The 15,192-nt window shown below is 40.5% G+C and overlaps 1 protein-coding gene across 1 annotated transcript in view; it reads left to right on the top strand.

The window, feature by feature from the left end:
* Nucleotides 1-15,192, top strand: part of UNC5C (unc-5 netrin receptor C) — a 351,092-nt gene that overhangs the window by 292,833 nt on the left and 43,067 nt on the right. The window lies entirely within an intron of this gene.

Here is a 15,192-nt window from a genome sequence, read left to right as displayed (position 1 = left end):
CCAGTGGTGTGGATGAGCCATTATGGTAAATTAGCAAGAAAAGAAACCACCTCCACTCTAAAGACCTCTTTATTATCAGATTATATTTAGACAGGTGTGTGTCATCTTTGGGTATATGCATAAGCAGAGTCATTTAAGCAGAAATCTCATGAAAACAAATTTATAATGCTGCTGGAGAATAAAAGCCCTGTAGGGATCCCATTTTTATGTAGATGGTATATTGCATTTTATTTGCGAAAGTGACTGCTGGGAGTAAAGCACAGATCTTCAAAAGGAGAGAGGGTGATGCTAATGTGAATCCCACTCTGCATTTTTATATGTATATGGAGGGTGGGAGGAAATGAAAAATATACAGTTGCATATTGATCTCCTTAGCTCCAGGGGTTGAGATTGTCCCTCAGAGTTGGAATTTAATGGTAATGTCTTTATACTTATGGGGTTCATATACCTGTAAAACTTACAATCTTGCTCCATGATCTATCAGTGCTGAATAGATTGATTTGCCATACTTTATAGCTCTGTGCCTGCTATTCTTTCTCTTTCTCAATTTATGTAAATCCATTCAGAACACTTTTATTTTTACTTCTCTGTGGGGTTGGGTTCCTCCAGATGAACTCATAGTACATCTGTGTGCTGAGCTAGGGAGGAACACAGGACCCTTTTCATTCCTGGAACACACTGAAATTCATTACGGATTATTAGATTTTCAGCTGGATTGAGTTGGAATTAGAATTTTTCATAACTCGGAGGCCTTTGAATCCAGGTCACAACTTTCAAAGAATTCCCAGCAGCTTTCCCTTGTGCGCACATGGATAAGAGCCAAGGGACCCAAGATCAAGCCCTCTGTGTGCTTGGATCCTTTTCTCATTTCTACTTGGTTGGCTGCTTAATTGCATGGTATGCAGATTCTACCCATTAGAGCAGTTTCTCCCTTCCTTCCCAGAATCGGTCTTCATCAAAAACTGATGGTTTATCAATTAAATATAGTAACGTGAAGATCTAAGAATTATTAAATAGCTTCTCATAGCAGGAGCGACTAACCCATTCCTTTGACAGAAACTCACTTGTAAAAAATATATATATATATATAAAAGAGATATCCCAAGAAATATTGGATTGAATCAGTCTAATTTACAAGCCCTTTCTCTTCCAGTCTATTATTCACTACACTAACATCACTTGAGCAAATCAATAAGCGCTTTCATCAGACTGCCCCTACTCCAACACAGAGCAGCAGTCAGTACCGCTATCGATTTCTGTGTGGGGATGAAAAGTGTGGAGCCTTCCCCATCCCTTGTAATTACAGTATTTTACACCCAAATCTGTAGTTTCTGCTTACCGCTAACCGTGGCATTTCTGGTGCAACTGCACTGTCATGTTTATTCAGACTAATGATCTTGCTAGTGTACACACACAGTCCTATTCAGTAGCTAGTATTTTTCCCTTAACATGAAAGAATGAATAAGTATTAAACTAGCATGCCTGCAGAGAGACAGGAGGCAGATTGAAAAAGAAAAGTAACTGCAGTGAAAATTTAGGACAACTGTTACTACTGTAAGCCTCCAAATATACTGTATCTCCTAGCTGGAGTCTTTACAATAATTTTATAATTTATTGTAATGGCATTAATAAGCCCTCAGCAACATCATATATTGTGTGTGTAATAAAAACTGGCACCACCCACAGTAGTTAAATTATTTACCACCACATTTGCAACATTTCCTATTTGAAGCATAGAGAGTAGGTTAAATATCACAATGCTTTGAGATCCTTGCCTGCAAGGCTCTATTGACATTCAAAATATTCCGTGTTATTCATTGTTTTAATAATAGTAATGTCAGTTTCAGAGGAGTATATTATTTGTCATCTTTATGTATTAGAAGGTTAACACGTCACATTTGTCCACGTTATCCTGCCAGGCATCTATTACGTAAGTTGCTTCTTGAGAAGGAAGAAAGGTTAACCTAGTATTAGTGTCTGCTGTGCTTTCTGTTGCAGCAGTTTCTTGCTGGAACATACATATTCCGCACACGTGCTGCTTGTTCAATGTAATACCCCAGAATCTTCTGACGAAATAAGCATTTGTTTCCCTTTTTGGTTTGTTTTAAAAGGAGGGGTACTGTGAAGAATTGTAGCCCAGAGTAACCTGATGAGAACCTAGAGAACTTCTGAGCAGTTCAGTGTGTGAAGAGTAAGGGAATGTTTTTCAGAATCAAGGAGGGAAGCAAAGTTGTCTCAAGGGAGCTCACAACAGAAGCTAGTGTGTGTGTGTAAAAGAATGAAAGGAAATCCTTTATTAAAAGCATGTGGGGCGAGAAACAACTTTTAATATGTTCAGTCTCTCCGCATACTAATATATCCACCTTGCCAGGCTCGCTGAGCTCTTTCAGGAGGAGTTGCTTTAATTTACAGGATCCTCTCATCCTTTTCCTCCAATCCATTCCTGGGGGGAGGATTTCTATTTGTTATTTGATATAAAATTCATCCAGATCTACAATTCTGTTTGTTTAACCTGCTAATAAACAATGGGTGAGTTTTTCAAAGCACTCTGAGTTTGGACACATCTTCTTACTATTGTTTGTATTACATTAATGCAAAAAGGTCCCAATTCAGAACATGGTTCCTCTGTGCTAGGCTCTGTACAAACACCTAGTGAGAAACAATCCCTGCCTCGAACAGCTTACGATCTCAATAGACAAAAGGCAAAAGGGGAAACAGAGACATGAAGTGACTTGCCCAAGGTCCCACAGCTGGCCAGTGGCAGAGCTGGGGATAGGACCCAGGACTCCTGATTCCCAATTCTGTGCCTCATCTACTAGAGCACTATACCTCTCCATTAATTTTAAGAGAAGATATTCTTTCTAAAACCTTTGGACTGCATTGAAAACGTCAGTTAATATTCAGCATAGAAGCATGCATATATGAAAGAAATCCCAAACACTGTTCCTATATATATTTTTAATCATTGTAAATTCCGTATCTCTTCTCTTCTTTTCTCCTTTATTCTTCCCTCACACCCCCTGCCTAATAATGATGATATCTAATAATAAAAGATCCTCTCCGCTTAGATGAAGAGAGAGCCATGTAAACTGATAATAGATGTCTTGTTGATGCAGACCCAGGTAGAGAAACAGCATAACTAGGGCCCTACCAAGTTCACAGTCCATTTTGGTCAATTTCATGGTCATAGGATTTTAAAAATCATAAATGTCATGATTTCAGCGATTTTAATCTGAAATTTCATGGTGTTGAATTGTAGGGGTCCTGACACAAAAAGGAGTTGTGGGAGGAGGTCGCAGGGTTATTGTATGTGGGGGTTGCAGTTCTACTGTCCTTCCTTCTGTGCTGCTGCTGGTGGCGGCGCTGCCTTCAGAGCTGGGCAGCTGGAGAGCAGCAGCTGTTGGCCAGGATCCCAGCTCTGAAGGCAGAGCCGCGGCCAGCAGCAGGGCAGAAGGAAAGATGGCACGGGATGGTATTGCCACCCTTACTTGTGTGCTGCTGCCTGCAGAGCTGGGCCCTCAGTCAGCAGCCGCCACTTTCCAGCTGCCCAGCTCTGAAGGAAGCGCAGAAGAAAGGGTGGCAGTACCACAGTCCCCCTAACTCCCTTTTGGGTCAGGACCCCCAATTTGAGAAATGCTGGTCTCTCCCCCATGAAATCTGTATAGTATAGGGTAAAAGCACACAAGAGACCAGATTTCACAGGAGAAGACCAGATTTCATGGTCCATGACACATTTTTCATGGCTGTGAATTTGGTAGAGCCCTAATAACAACATAATGATAATACATAGTGCTTAGTTCAACCATAGATTTCAAAGCCCCTTACATGGATGGGTAAGTATCACTATTCCCACTTCACTTGGCTTAGCAAGGCACAGAAAGGTTACATGACTTGCCATGGGTCAAACAGCAAGTCAGTGTCAGAGTCATTCCAGTCTCTTGATTCCCAGCCCCATGCTCAACCCAAAGATTAAACCACAGCAGCCAGACCGAAGGGACATAACTCAGTGAACTCTTGTACTGGAGGAAGCAGTTTGTAGCTGAGTAATTTAAGAAATCTCAAATAAACATAATGTTCAGCCACTAATTCTGAAGTCATTGGAGCTCTTGGAGTAGGAAGTAAGAAAACTAGAATAAAAGAATTATTCTGTGTTTATAGAGCTGTTTAGTCGGGTGCATGTTGCCAAACAGCTGCCTGAATAGCCTCCTCCTGTGCCAGGAAGAGCCTCTTCTCCAGCAAGGACGAGCATCTCATTCTCCTCTTTCAAATCCCTCTTCAAATTTCATTTCTTTTGCCGAGCCATCTGCCACTCATCTCTGCTTGGACACTCCCCTTCACCACTTCAGCTCCTGACCACACTATAGTGGCAAAGCAAAGCAAACTCCAAGAATTGTCAGTTTCATATGAAAACTCAAATGATTGCAATCCTAGGCACGTGTGTCTGTGCTCTGCAAACCCAATTTAAAGTGTCTAGGCCTTTGGGATTTTGAGATATGACCCCCAAAATATGTAATAAGAATTAGCCAAAAGGGCAAACCACTTACCTATTAATCTCCTAAATGTCAGAATTGCCTCGGCTAATTCACAGCAAATTTTAGCAAAAAGTTATTCTTCCCTTCCACCCACTTCCCCACACCTACATGTGATGTGTGTACTTAAAAGTGATAGGACCTTTCTAAGGATTTTAACGAAGGGTCAGAAATCTAATTTATAATGAAAACACAGTTGCAGCCATAACTATGGAGTATCATAATCTTCCCTTCACCACCAAGGGGAGAGACACTCACAGTTAAAGCCAGAGTCAACAAATGAGTAAGTAGTAGGAGAAATTCATGAAACCTCAAACCCCATGCTGTTGGCTCACCCCAAAACTTGTCAATAATTAGACCTTCAGAGGAAGATGAACTATCTCTCGGATGTCTGATGTCACATCTGACCTTTGACATCATTAGTGCAGACATAAAAGGCTTTCTATATAACAGCAAGTGTCTTAGTAATAGAAAGAGCCTGGACATATTTCTTATGGTTGGCTTTTAGGAACTCTAGAGACTTTTTTTCACCACAAAAAGAATATGATGCCCTTGTAGAGATCACATCATCCGTTTATGTGCTATTGCTGCTGGGAAGCAGCAGGGAAGGGAAAAGTTTATGAACTGCTATTGTAAGAGAAGCTGCAGATTATTCTTACTATAGGTATTATTTATTCCATAGGAAACCTATGTTAGGAGAGCATTAAGAGAGCACTCAAAGTCAGAATATATTATTACTTTTAAAGATGCCCTCATACCCTTAACTCTGCCCTCTTGTGCATGTGCAGAGCCAGATGTTTATCTCCACTAATGTCTCCATGGTCACTCTAGTGTTACAGAGAGATGGAGACAAGCCCTAAAGGGGGAAGCTGAGGAGTCTCATAATGTGGGAGAATCTCTGTGCTGGTATACAATACTCCCTCCTGTTTTCTCCCCACCCTGACGAAGGGGAAATGATGGGTGTGTGCTGGACTGCAAAGGCGCATAGCTGGATTACGCTAGCTCTAACTGGCATAATGGTCAGAGGGCCTAATAGAGCCATTGCAGCCAGATTGCCCCCCAGGATCAAGAGGACAAAAATCCACCTTTGTCCACCATCCCTCTGAAGTGTACTGAGCAGAGTCCTGGCACACCCAAGAAAGTGGCCCACAGTCTTCTATTACTTGGTCTCGTACCATTTTTCAAATACAGCTTAACATCATACCATTTTTTGAACAACCTTAGATGCAGGTATGCCATGGCCCCTCTTCTTCCCCGCCTCAGTGCATGAGGGAAGGAGCACACTTTGCAGACAGTTGCAAGGTGCCACACTGGCTATATGACCCTGCAATGGCTGTACTGCATAAAGCCTCAAGGGACCCTGCTAGGACAGTGCAGCTTTGCACTGCAGGATCCCTAGCTGCAGAAATGTGATTCTGAGAGTTTATTGCTCCTGTATTTTATTTCTTAATACAGGATGTGTTTTAGTGTCAAACATTAATGTATGTGCAACCTTAACCATGGCTTTCCAGCCGATTTATAGCAGAGACACCAATCCCTTTTCTAATGCTTTCATTCAGTACCCTTTCTACTAAAGCAAACAGATAAAGGCCAAAAAGAAAAACGGAGAAAATAAAGCAACAGTTTGTTTCTGTGTAGGTATATTACAGCTCTCATCACGCCTTTGATTTCATAGAGAAAGGTTAAAGCTTGATGTAGTAGTGTTTAAGTTTCTAAGAATTCTTTTTAATAGCTTATTTTAATTTGTATATATAATTGCAGATTAATTACTGATTTTAGGAGAATATTTTACTTTTCTGCTTTACCATAACAGAAAATAAAATACAAAATCTGAAAAAGGAAAGAAAATACCCACATATTCCGTGAGTACGTTGCTTGCATGACCACGCAATTCAGAGTCCCCCTTTTAGAGGAAGACTGAGATCATGGGCCAACCCTCCCTTGGTAGAAGAGTCGCTGGCATTACTCCAGCAGAGAATTGTGTTGGCTGGATACGCTTGGGTTATACATGCAGCACTTAAAGGAAGGAAATTTCAATTGTTCATGCTGCTGCGTCAGTATTAATTCAACCACTTTGCACATTTAATTGTATCCATTAATAACCAACAGTACTATATTACCACTTATATTTAACCAGGAAAGTAGACCTGCATTCAGACCACGCGTGCATGCACGTGTGCAGTGTGGCTGAGTTAACGCTGTTGGGGCACCTTCAGCTTTTGCAGGCTCCTAGTCTTTGAGCACTAGACTTGGTCTGTCACCTCATGTTTGCATTAATGAACAAACTCGCCACAGTCAATGAAGGTTTAGATTGGCATATGGGGCAGAAACAGCATTAGTGGTCTGGGTTCAATCCTACGGTAGTGGGATTGCGATTACTGCAGGGCTGTGTTTATAGTGTTTTGACAGCTCTTCCCGTTGGAATTTAAAAAAAAATGTTTATGGAAGCATTCCTATGGGTTTAAGATTTTACAAAATATAAATTGGCGCTGATAATTTTGGTTGACAGTGTCACTTTAAAGGAAGGAAGGAAGATACTACTGTTGAGCTTGCTGAGCTTGGAAGTAGCAGGGTATCCTTAACTGAAACATCTTTAAAATAAGGGTAAATATGTGTCACTCCAACAGCAACAATGCCACACACCAAAAACCCAAGGGCCTGATTCAGATGCCACTGAAGTCAAAGGAAAGAAAACACTGATTCTGAATCTGAATTTCCTCCAACTTTTCAATGGAATTTTCTGGGCTGAGACCAAGTGCAGAAAATGTCAGCCCCTCAAAAATTGAGACACACTGGACAAGGAGATTTGAATGAAAGCTGAAAGCAACCTTTATAGTGGGCAATAGCCTACTATACTATATGCATTCCTATGAGAAACCACATAATACATGCTTTCCTGAGTAGTATTCAAAGATTGGAACCAATTTTCATATGTGGGTGCCTTAAGAGAATATCAAATCCTGCCCTTAGACACTGAAATTGGAAGTTATGTATCTACATGCAGAGGTGAAAGTAAGTCGGCATGCCCCGGTACAGCGTACCAGCAAGAGCCGGTGCACTGTACTGGGGCAGCCTGGCTTCCCCAGGGGGCAATTTAAATTGCCTCCAGAGCCCTGCTGCTGGAGCCCTGGGGTAGCGGCTGCAGGGATTTGGCAGCTATTTATAGAGCCTGGGGCTCCCCTGCTTCTACCACCCGGGCCCTTTAAATAGCCACTGGAGCCCCACCGCTGCTGCTGCTACCCCAGTGCGGGGGGCACTTACCTTACAGGGTGGGCTGGGGCTGGCTCTGACCCCCTCAACCCCATCCCTTCTGCCCTAGGTCCCACCCCTTCTGGGGGCCAGAGCTGGCCCCAGAGTACCGGTAAGTCACTCGACTTACTTTCACCCCTGCCTACATGCCCATTTTTCGTTACTTAAGTGCTGATTTGAGTGACCATATTTGGACTTCAGTTGTTGTGTTTAAGTACCTTGGTTTGAAAATGTGTCCATTACACCTTCATGATTCAGAATGCATTGACCTATCAGTAATGACATATTACTCCTCCATTTACAATTCTGCATTACTGTGTCAAAGCAGAGAAAGAAAGAGCAGGGATTAAATGCTCACATTTCTCTTCTCCACTCTTGATGAGATTAAAGGGCAGTAACTCTGGAGTCCAGAAAAGGAAATACTGTTACATCAACTTATAAATCCATCTGTTGAGTTCACTGCCACATGAGGGCATTGGAGACAGACAGCGTGGCTGGATTTTTAAATGGACGGCATAACTTTATGACCACTGGTTACATTTGAAGCCTTGTGTGTAAGGTAAAGTACAGAGCATCTGCAGTTTAAAGATGGCTCATGACAGATTCAGATAGAGTGCATTAAAGTGAACAGATAGATCTTGGATACTTGATTTATTCAAGTTTGTGCTATACAAATTAAAAGTGCCGATCATAAGCTCTGGGTGACCATGAGAACTCTTAAAATACATCTCATAAAAAAAGGGACCCTAGCAATTACCTGCAGACAGAATTATCCTGGCAGCAGCATAAATATAACAAATATTTAATAAGACCCATTAACAAAATCACCAAGGAGTGCTCCCCCAACCACTCCCCAGCCTCACCCAACTCCCTGCGGGGAAGGGAGAAAAGATGGGCCTTGCAATATTCCCTGGAGGTTAAAAATTCTATTATGGACCAAACAGTGAAGAAAGTTCCAAAGGTGCTCCCAGCAGTCTTGCTTGTTTTATACCATGGGGAGAGAGGCCGTCTCCTAGATAGCTAATGTCTCAAGTAGTTTTCGGGTGGCATAGATAAAAATCTACAGCTCAGAATCAATCCCTGAACCAGTAGACAGCTAGTGCAGTTCATACAGCATACGTTAGGGCAGGGGGCCCTCTTTTTGTTTTGTGTTTGTACAGAGACTGGCACAGTGGGGTCCTGACCCATGACGGGGGCTCCCAGGTGGTACTGCAATGCAAATAAATAATAATAATAATTAATTAATATTTAATAATAGAGCAAAAGTTAATATGCTTGCAAAGAGATATCTATTTAGCAAGTGGGCTGCTGAGTTTTGCACCAGCTGTAGTTTCCAAATGGTCTTAAACTATAGCTCCATGTAGACTGCAGTAGTTTAATCTTGACGTGACAAAGGATGTAACATGATGTAGTAGTATATAAGTCCACATCCCAGTAATGATTAGTGTAGACCAAAAATTCAGAAATGCTAGGTTGGCTACTATGGACATCTCTGGAAATTTTGAAAAAGGACGAGTGTCATAACTTTTTGCATAATTAGCTTTCAGACTGATGAATGTTTCCATTCCCCAAATAACCCATCTCTTAATAATAATAGTAATTAATAATTAATTTAAAAAAAGCCAAAGTATCTTTTGCATGGAGTGGACTTTTCTTCTCCTCTGCAGGTAAATTATTTTAGGGGACTTTTTGCCACATGAAGAGAAATTCTCTCTCTGCTTATTAATTCTACTACCTTCCCACAAAGTCAGGCTGCCAGGGTACCACACGTCCAGAAATTTTGTCAACTTAGTTACACCTTGGTGTCATTTACCTATTACTTTGGCATGAATCTACTTCCTGGAGGTCAGAGCAGGAGAAAGGGAGTCAGGATACTTGGGTTCTATTTCTGACTTTTGGAGCATATCTACATTACCAATTGCACTGATTTAATTAAATCAGTTTCTAAATCTATTTAGTTAAATCTGTGCAACCCCTTACATCGGTTTCAGAATGACTGATATTGAAATTTAATTAGTCTCAGTGGATATAAGGCAGTCAAAGGTCTTTCTACGCACAAAAGTTAACTAGACCAGTACGACCCCCTAGTGGATTATATCAGTATAAAGGATGTTTATATCAGTATTGCTATTCCTGTAGGGGAAAGGAAATAAATTATTATGGTATAAGGCACCTTTATAACTGTTTCAGGTTTTTAAAAAAAAAAAAGCTCACCCTTCATCACTTCCACTAAAATAGATCTACTGGTACAAAAACTGTGTATAGAGCAGGCTGCAAACTCAAGGGAGTTGCACCAATTTAATTAAATCAATTTAGAAATGAATTTAGTTGCATTAGTGCAATTTCAGTGTGTAGACATGGCCTCTGACTGACTCACCGTGTGTGACTTTGGGCTAGTCAATTAATCTCTCTGTGTTACTATTTTCTGAATGTAAAATGGGAATAATAAATACCTCACTTTGCAAAGCATCTGAGATCTTCAGATGGAAGGCCCTATGTAAGTGTAAAGTACAATTATTCATATTTTTATTCTTCCAGCAGTAACGCACACAAGAGGTAAACAACAAAGCACCAAGAGAACCTTTGGAAATGTTACATTTTATAACAAGCCATGTGAAGAGGCTTAAGTTACTTTAAGTTACTGACTGTGAAACCAGCTGTTCAATGCATGAGTCAGCAGCACCAGCAGGAGAGTCAAAGCCTGTTAACAGCACCTTTCTTAGTTCCCCTCATTTACAATTTTCATAATACCAGTAGAAGTCCCTTAGGTACTTGGCAAACAGCACTACTGATACAACCGGTTGGGGGAGGGGGGATATCATTTTGCATAGCACTCTCTCTGAAGATGGGAGGGAAGCCATTTTTCATTATCACAGGTACTAATCTCAGCGGGTTTGCCTCATTATCTGAAGAGAATGTCCTTGCTCGTTGTCTGAGAGTGGGATCAGATGGGCCAACATGAAAACCAACAGTCTAAAGAGATACCCATGTTGTCATTCTGGGAGGGTGGCAATAATCTGATATCCCCCACTGCCACCGTCATCAGAGTGTGTCCTCGAGCCTTCTGCTTGTCTCTGCCATTTGAATTCTCTCCCTCTTTTAAAAGTGAAAGGAAAAGCTTTTTTTTTTTTAAAGCTGTTTAAAAGTGCAGTTTTACTTTGCATTGTGACTCTGTAAAAATGGCACGGGAGGGCTCCATGCTTATTATCTCTCAACGATTTCCAAACCAGTTATGCTCAATTGTTCTGCAAAATTCAACCTGCACTCTGAAAGTCAAGCCTGGAATAAACATCATAAACAAGAATGAAAATTCTGCAGGCCTAAATTATGCCTTCACTGGCACCTGTGCAAGCCAATGTGGGTTTGCACAGATGCAGCTGATTGGAATATAGTAACCAGTTCAGTCGCTGATGCACAGGAGGGAATAGAATCCAGCTGCTTTGTCTTCGCTGTATTGGCTTTGAAAGGCTAGCAGGCCTAGCAAGCAGTAAAGCTTTATTTTTTCCATTTAAGTAAATAGATAGGACTTTCAATACTCCCATAAAGCAGATCTTCTGGATAAGAGGATGCCAGTATTATGTAGCTGCCTTTTCATAAAAGTTCTACTGTTTTAAATTAATCAGTAGCAGAGTGTATATAGAGTTAGAAGTTGCAAATATATATTTTTAACAAATAGAAATCTATGGTGTAGTCACATCAGGATAAATTTGACCCAGAATATTTAAAATCATCTCTGTGCTTACTTACCCACGAAGACATGAATTCAGGTTGCTGTGTTTCCCCAACCACAGATGATGCTATCAGGAACACCTAGAATAGTGCAAGTTCTGCAGCTATTTGATCTCTTTTGCGTGGTAGTTACTATATCTCATCAACCATAGTAAGGGTAACACAGGACCCTGAACTCAAAACTTGCCAGGTTAAAACAAAACGAAAAACAGCTGCTCAGTTCCCCTTTAATGCGACATCATTTTTTTGGCTTTCAGGGAATTTTCCTGTTATAGCTCCATCTATTGGCTGGATTCCAGAAGGCATCTTTGTCTGCAGCAGGGAGGACATCTAAGACCGAATTCTTCTCTCACTGAGTTTAATAAATCCCGAGCAATTCCACTGATGTTACACCAGTGTCATTGAGAGCAAATTCAGTTCTGTATCACCTCCCCACAATAGACCAAGATGTCTTCAGGTTTCCACCAAATCCCTGAAATTTGCATATTGCATGGTGACACTGGTGCAGCTTCAAACACGAGCATGAACTGATGGTTTCCCAACCAGGGACTGACTAACTGTGCTCTCACTGCCCCAGACTTTCAGCAGTTGCTTGCCTGACTTCTCTCCTTAAGAAGAGCTCTTTGGAAGCTCAAAAGTTTGTCTCTCTCACCAACAGAAGTTGGTTCAATACAAGATATTAACTCACCCACCTTGTCTCTCTTCTCTCCTTACATTCTTTTCATGTCCTAAACTCCAGTGTTCTGAGTTCACTAGTACGGGAGAGAAACAATTATTACTAAAGATCAAGCACGCATGTTAAAAATGCAAACAGGCAAACCTGCCTCAAGGAATCATACAAATGCGTGAGGAATGTAATATTTATAAAAGTAAGCACAAGCCTGGAATCATTGCTGGGAAGTAAAGCATAATGCTGTCCCATGGCGCTGCAGCAAAGCGCCTCTGTCATAAAGAATACCTCTGCTTGCCTCTAGTGTTTCAGTTAATTACATCGTTATGGGACAGGTAGTTAGCTTTCATAAACACTTGGTATTTTTATAGTATGGCTTTAAAAGTGTCACAGCCTGAGCACAGGAAAGGGAGTCAGGCCCTCCGGAGTTCTCACTTCAGCTCTGACAATGATTCTCTCTGTTGCCTGGGGCATGTCATTTACCTCTCCAGACATGATTGACTTCCACGGGAGCAGTCTTGGACCCTCTGACAAATTTTCTGCACTGGTAAAAAGGGAATAAAATAAATGCCTACTTCATAGGGTTATGACGCAAACCAGCTAGAGCAACTGGAATAGAAAAAGTGCTACTATATTATTGTAGGAGCTGGAAAGGGAATAAAAGAAAGAAAGAGATACTGTTACTGTTGATCTGTTTTGGAATAAAACTGAATTATGTTACGATTTTATCAATATTACACTATGTATTCAAAGATTTAAAATAAATAACTTTCTGACCCCAGGTCCTCTATTGATTTTATAATGATTTCAAATCGAACACATTCAGTTTCCAGTTCAATTTGCTTGCACCCTGTGGAATTCCTATTGGATTCCTATTAGAGACAGGATAAAATAATTCCAAGGAAATCCAGAAAGAGGGTTTTCTGTATGGGCTTTGCCCAGCAAATGGGTATTTAACCTCTGACCAATGACGACAAGTCTCCTTTAGCTCTATTAGACCAACAGCAAGCCACTATAATTAAATAAAAAAACTGTTTAGAGCCTGACTGAAAATGTCCTGGGAATTAAACCATATGGCAGGGGTAGGGAAAAAAGACTTTCCATATGCTAATGATGCTTGATGTCTGAAATAAATTAGATCCATTAGAGTTTATGCTCAATAAAAGAAAGACTTTAAGCACTCCAAAGTTAGTGACTCGAGACCGATTTTGGCTCTGAAATTCAATCTGCCTACTTATTAATTCTTAGTGAGGCTCTGGAGCAGACAGGAGATACAAAATCATAATTCTGTGCTGAATCAGAATTGTAAAGTACCATGGATTTCTTTTCCTTCTTTTTTTTTTTTTTAATTAAACCATTTTTCATGCTTTCCTTTTTTTGGTTCTCTTCATTAATTTAATTTTGTTCCCATTTTTGTTTAATTTCTTTCTTTTTAAGGTTTCATTTATCCTATTTCAACTGAACAGAGAACCCAGAATGAATATGGATTTTCTTGTAAGTTTAATGTTTGATTTTATGTTTTTGGTTACTGATGAGATGCTGTTATTTGGTTCAAGGTTTACTTGTAGCCCTGATACATGTGCATCGGGAAAGAGGGGCCTAATGTACAGCGTGAGTTGCATCCTGCTTGCTTACTGGGAGGGAAGGAGTGGCAGTGTTATAACTGCCAATAGACTCACGTGAGAGAAATAAAGTCGGTGAGTTCATATCTTTTATTGGACCAACTTCTGTGGGTGGAAGAGACAAGGTTTCCAGCTACACAGAACTCTTCTTCAGACTTCAAGTCTATTTAGCTTGAAAGCTTGTCTCTTCCACCAACAGACAATGGTCCAATAGAAGATATTACCTCACCCACCTTGTCTCTCTCATATCCTAGGACTGACACGACTACAACAACATTGCAATCGGCTCGTGTGGCATGATGACTGTCGTCATTAATAGATGGATAAAGGAAAGGGGATTAACTGGTGCTTGAAAGCCAGAAATGAAAGGGAGAAGCCTATTCATATCTAAGGAGGAGTAGGAAACTGTCAAATATGAAATTATTATAAATGTTTGGTTAAAAAGAGAGAGAGAATATGGAGGAGATATAGCATCTTCAGGCTGGAACTCAGAATTCTGCTTCCTGAGAACCTGTTGATGGACAAAAGTGGGTTGCATTTTGAACAATGGAGATTTTAAGAATACATAATATCTAAGAGCAGATAGTTTAATGAGTCCCTTTCAACATCTGCCATATCTCACCTGCAAGGGAGACTGGCTTACACCTTGGGAAAGCAGAGAACAAAAAAATTCTTTCACATGCTCTAAATTAAACCAAAATGGTGCACGAGAAAGATTTGATCTGTTTGCAGTTTCTTCGCTCTGTATGCTTCCTCTAACAGTGGAATATTTCGCGACACACACAATACATCAATTTTTGATCATGTATTCAGGCCTTTTGGAAACATATCTGGTAGAAAGTGGTGCTAGGTATTACCCTGGGATTAGCTCCAAAGTTATGGTAGAAACAGACAGCAAAAATCTCATGGGCAGGCCTTGTTCCCAAAGGAGACCTACAGTGAATTTGGCTGCCTTTTGTAAATTACGGTATTCCTCGTTGAATTTTGCTTTCAGTAAATGGTGCTTGCTTCAGCATTTGTCCAAGCGTTTGTCTCATTCCACTAATGAGATCTCAGCATTTGTTTTGCTCTGTTTTTGCAGGATTTTTGTCTCAAATGGGGTGTAGGGGGAGGTAGGACATGCTCTGGAAAGAAACTAATGACTTGGAATATTACACTTAGAAGAATATTCTAACTCAGTACACACACATTATCAGGACATGTCAGGCGTGTCCACAAAAAGTGGCCTTTTATTTTTAAAGTAAGACATGAAGTACAAAACCTTTTTGTTATCCAATGTACCACTAAATTAACATTGAATTTTTCACCAGGAATTGCTATGGTGTTATAGCCCGTTTAGCTAAATTTGCTTTATAAGTCTAGTTATAAATGGTTTGTTATGCTGCCTAGTTAC

The sequence above is a fragment of the Eretmochelys imbricata genome, chromosome 4 (assembly GCF_965152235.1).
Source record: "Eretmochelys imbricata isolate rEreImb1 chromosome 4, rEreImb1.hap1, whole genome shotgun sequence".
Lineage (NCBI taxonomy): Eukaryota > Metazoa > Chordata > Testudines > Cheloniidae > Eretmochelys > Eretmochelys imbricata.
This window is presented reverse-complemented; position numbering and strand designations above follow the sequence as displayed.